At 46.0% G+C, this 5000-nt stretch overlaps 1 long non-coding RNA gene across 1 annotated transcript in view; it reads right to left on the bottom strand.

The window, feature by feature from the left end:
- Nucleotides 1-5000, bottom strand: part of LOC134447441 (uncharacterized) — a 119839-nt gene that overhangs the window by 87952 nt on the left and 26887 nt on the right. The window lies entirely within an intron of this gene.

The following is a 5000-nucleotide window of genomic DNA, read 5'->3' on the forward strand; positions in this document are numbered from 1 at the left end:
GTAAACATATAGGTCCAAAATCAAATCAGAGCACCTTGCAATCAGTTTTCGGCTGTGCCAGACTTGGAAGATGGAAGACGGATAGTAGCTAACTGCAAGTCAGATGGAAGGTAGATAACAGTTAACTGGAAGTCAGGGGCGTTTGTCTCGAAACCATAGTAGTTAGCAGTTAGCAACTTGGGTAGTTGTCAACGGGGAATTGCATGGCAAATAAAAAAAGTTGCTGATGTAGTTAGCAACTATGGTTTCGAGAAATGCACCCCAGATGGAAGGTAGATACCAGCTATCTGGAAGTCAGGTTTTGCTCTGTCTCTCCAGTGGAAGCATCTGGAGTGCTGAAACCACAGACATACAGAGGGAGCCTTGTTTTCACCAAGAGGACAAACAGCATTGACAGCCAGAACAAGAGGCCCAAGCTCAAAGCACCTTTGACTAAAGCCTGATCCACACACACCACAAACCACACGTAGCCTCCCACGCCTTATGTACACACATGGATGTACCACAGACAACACAGACATACAGATACAGAGACACATAAAGACATACATTCATACAAACGCGCACACACAAACGTGCGCACAAACACACACGCAAACGCACAAGCACACACACACACATGCAAAACAATAGGGCAGCACACATAGTGTAGAGTAATGTACACACACAGACACACCACACATGCACATGCACACACAAGCAAACACACAGACATATACACAAAACACACATCCACACACCACACATAACATATGAACACGCCAGAGGCGATTCCTCATTGAGTACAAGGGAGGCGCCGCCTCCTGTCCAAAATCACGGAGAATAGTATGTAAACTCATGCTTTACACGACTTAATAACATTGCAGACACCGCTCCATATAAAATGCATGTGCTCAACTTAGAGATGAAATAAGATCCCGAGGCTCGCACGAGTTTTTTTTTCCGCTCATGACAACGCAAGCGAGTCGAGTCTCAATGGACTTCAATGGCATGTGGGATTGTACGCATTTTCAATGGCAAAATTCTAAACGGTCATTGGCTATTGCCGTGAATTTTTTTTGATTTTGAGACTGAGCCTCACTGGGAGTGAATGGAGAAGAGAGAGCGGGGAGGAGGGACCGGAGACTGAACCTCCGACTTGTGATTGGGTGAACCCCGTGTCAGTAGGCTACAGTAGTTGAAATGCGGATATGTTATTAATTTGACTGAGAAGTTCCGTCGTGGTAACCAGTGAGGAAGCTATTCATTGCGGTGTACTCCAGTTTTGTGTATATTCTTGTAAACCTAGTGTTACGAATAAAGTCTTAATAGTGGCACGTCCTTATCCTTTTTAATCTCCCAATTCAAAAGTTGATGTTGCCTAAGTTACTTTTCGTTAGGGCTAGCTTGCAAGAAACTATAGAGCTATGCAAAATGCCAAGCATTGTGGATTAAATTCTGGCGAATTCCAGTCGTCCTTATGAGGAGAAAATGAATATCAAGGAGCAGAGCAGAGCACTGCCTAATATTGACTTGGTGAAAAAGGTAGGGAAGAACAACCGTTTCTTTTGAGCTTTCGTGGTGTCTGATCAACTGGTTAACTGCCAAGTCCCGTTTCCTACTGTGTTGGCAATGTCTGGTAAATAATTAAATATTTTGCGACCTCTAGTGGTAAGTTAAGCCGTGCACCCAGTGATGAACAAAGACAACGAAGGCAAACTCAATCACATCATTATGTGGCGGAGGTAGGCCTAATGATAATAATAATAATTAAAAAAAAACATTTCCTTACAAGGGGGATCATGATTAATGGTTAACAAATTCGTTTCAACAAGAGTCCTTTAGTGTGTGAGGCCATATGTGGCTCAGGACCAATGTAGGCCTAAGATGTGTGTCAAAATTGACCCCACCCCCCCACCTTTTTTTTGCGTTCTGGACATATTGTAATTGAACAGCCTCCCCTGTTTGACAGACTACCAGCCGCCACTGGAACACATTCATGCACACACACACACAAGTGAATGCCTACAAACCAGCGCTGACATCAGGCATCAACAGTTTGGAGCCTGGAGCTTCTCTAAGAACATGCTCAGAACAAGAGAGAGCGAGAAGGAGAGAGAGAGAGAGAGAGAGAGAGAGAGAGAGAGAGAGAGAGAGAGAGAGATACAGAGAGACAGAGACAGAGAGAGACAGAGAAAGAGAGAGAGAGAGAGACAGAGAGAGAGAGAGAGAGAGAGAGAGAGAGAGAGGGAGAGAGGGAGAGAGAGAAATAGAGCAAGCGAAATGGAGCAAGAAAGTGAGTAAGCCTTTGAGGGCCCCTGACAAAACACTCCTTGTGTGGGAGGGAGACACATGCACATGTGAGACATGGAGCTGAGCATGTTCACATGACTAACTGACATGCTGTACTGTAGATGTTGGTGGTGCCCCACTGCACTGCACTCTACACACTGAGGTCATTCCCTGGATACAAGACGTGGACTGCGGGAGAGGGGTGACTGTGTGTGTGTGTGTGTGTGTGTGTGTGTGTGTGTGTGTGTGTGTGTGTGTGTGTGTGTGTGTGTGTGTGTGTGTGTGTGTGTGTGTGTGTGTGTGTGTGTGTGTGTGTGTGTGTGTGTGTGTGTGTGTGTGTGTGTGTGTGTGTGTGCGTGCCTGTTCTGTAGGCGCATGTGTGTGTCTGTGTGACTGTGTCGGTGTACATGTACGTTTGTGAGTCAGTTGTGTGAGGCTAGGGAATACTAGGTTGGGTCATTCCCCAGCCAGCCACCCTCCTTCATACTGGTTGCCGGAGCCAGGGACACCGACAGGGGGGACAAAGCGGACTGTTGTCCCGGGCCCAGGGACATAGAGGGCCCAGAATTGGGTTCTCATTACATTGTATGTATAGGGTAAGGGGGCCTTTTAAGACCACTTTGTCCTGGGCCCAGCCAAAGCTGTCAGCGGTGCTGGCCAGAGCTACAGTTTTTCCATTCCCATCAGTCGGCCACAGCTGGTCCTTCGAGCCGGGGGCAACCCCAGCCCCAGACAAAATACTCAATGGCAAACAATGGCAATGGCAAGAAAGAGCAGGGAAAGGGAAAAAGTATAGGATATTTTTATAGCGTCTAGGCTTGTCATATGCAGCATAACAGTGTGATGAAAGCCACCGTTTCCAACCACAGGCCTATTACACTGGCAAAGAGGCAAGAAGAGAGAGAGAGCCGGGCTTCTCTGTGTGTGTACGTACCTAAAACAGATGCTGGAGTTTTACTGGACTACTGTACCCGGCAGTTCCATTATATAAAAAAACAACTAACCGACAGAAGTGAATGAGAAGTAGAAGAATAGAAAGAAAGAGGCTGTGTTCCATTTTCTGGGGAGAAAAAATCAATCTGAAAGAGAAATGAATGAGGCTGAGGTGTTCAATTTCTGTCCTGGAAGGTGTAGTCTATCATTCAATATGAATAAAGGAATCATGTCTTCCTGACACCAAAAAGCTCCTGACAAAAAGAAGATGATCTGTGGAAATCGTGTCTGTGTGAGAATTGATATCCAAGTACAGGCTCTGTGAATGCGCCGAACGACCTTCAGGTAATACTAATGTGGGCAGGGCTTGGGGTGGGGGTTTAGAGCAGTGTCTCGTCAATATATGAGCTACCTGTCGAGGTGAAACGTCAAGCCATGACTATGCAATATGGTGGCGTCCCTAGAGGTTAAACATTGCATTTTAGTTTGGGCTATGTTACAGTAAGAGCATATTGTAAGGGCCCAGCCGTGGCCTAGTCGGTTGGGGACCCGGCTGCTCTCTGTCCCACTCATTTCCTGTCCCACTCTTCACTGTCCTGTCTAAATGAAGTTGACCCCCCCTCCCCCCTCCAAAAAAAAGAGCATATTGGGAGGTCATCTCGACAAAGTAGCCGACATCAACGCAACACCGGTGCATTCCGTAGTTGGTGCGTTCCGTTGAGAAGGAAAGGCTTGTGAATTCCGCTCACATGCTGCCATGAAAATGAGGCGTCTCAGGCTTTAATTGCTTCCCTGTTCTTTATCGCCCTGCCGCTCCTAACCCCGTGGATTTATAGAGAGGGAGCCCGCCGACATAATTGGCAAGGAGAACGGAGAAATGAATCAGTGGAGAAAGGGCTGTCGAATGACCCGCTGCACACATATACACACACACTGCGCACACACACTGCGCACACACATGTATACACACGTATACACACACACACACACACACACACACACACACACACACACACACACACACACACACACACACACACACACACACACACACACACACACACACACAGTTCCTCATAAAGTCCACATTCATCTGCAACCTGCGAGACAAAAAAAACCTTTCAATTATATAATAAATTTGAGTGATTAATGGCTTTTCACTAGCGGTATGAACCTGCCATCGCCTCAAGAATTAGCCTGGTCCCATATGTGAAAAGCCCCCTTTGCACAATCTAAAAGGCCCCACAGGAAAGCCCTTACAATGGTCTCAGAGCTGTCAAGGAAAAAAAGAAAAAAATGATGCCAGCAGCTGCCTTCTAAAGTTACTTTATCATTGTTGAAATATTATTTTAATGCTTGACATTAATCGTAACGCAAGTAGCTTTTTCGATCTTGAAATAATGTGCCCAACAATGTTTCAGCAGTTAATCAACTACTCGTAACAGATTGAAAGGCACTGAATTGATTCCATGAGTTATAAGCACACTTTGAAAGCCATTTTGAACGAATGGACCATCTGTGAGTACAGTCATTCAGAATGAGAATATTCCATTTCCAACTTATGGTGAAACAGGTGATGAAACTACTTTGTTTTGTTTTGTTTTAAAATGTACTCATGCAATGATAGTAGCTAGTGATTATCAGGGCTGCTGAAAGCTGTGGCCAGACCTGAGACAAAGTTGTCTGACTTACCGGCCCTACCATGGCTGTAACGGTAGGGCACTGTCTACTATGCGGCTGACCCGGGTTTGATTCCAGCCCAGGTCCTTTGCCAACACTTCCCCACCTCTCTCTCC

This window comes from Engraulis encrasicolus, chromosome 4 (assembly GCF_034702125.1).
Source record: "Engraulis encrasicolus isolate BLACKSEA-1 chromosome 4, IST_EnEncr_1.0, whole genome shotgun sequence".
Classification (NCBI taxonomy): Eukaryota; Metazoa; Chordata; class Actinopteri; order Clupeiformes; family Engraulidae; genus Engraulis; species Engraulis encrasicolus.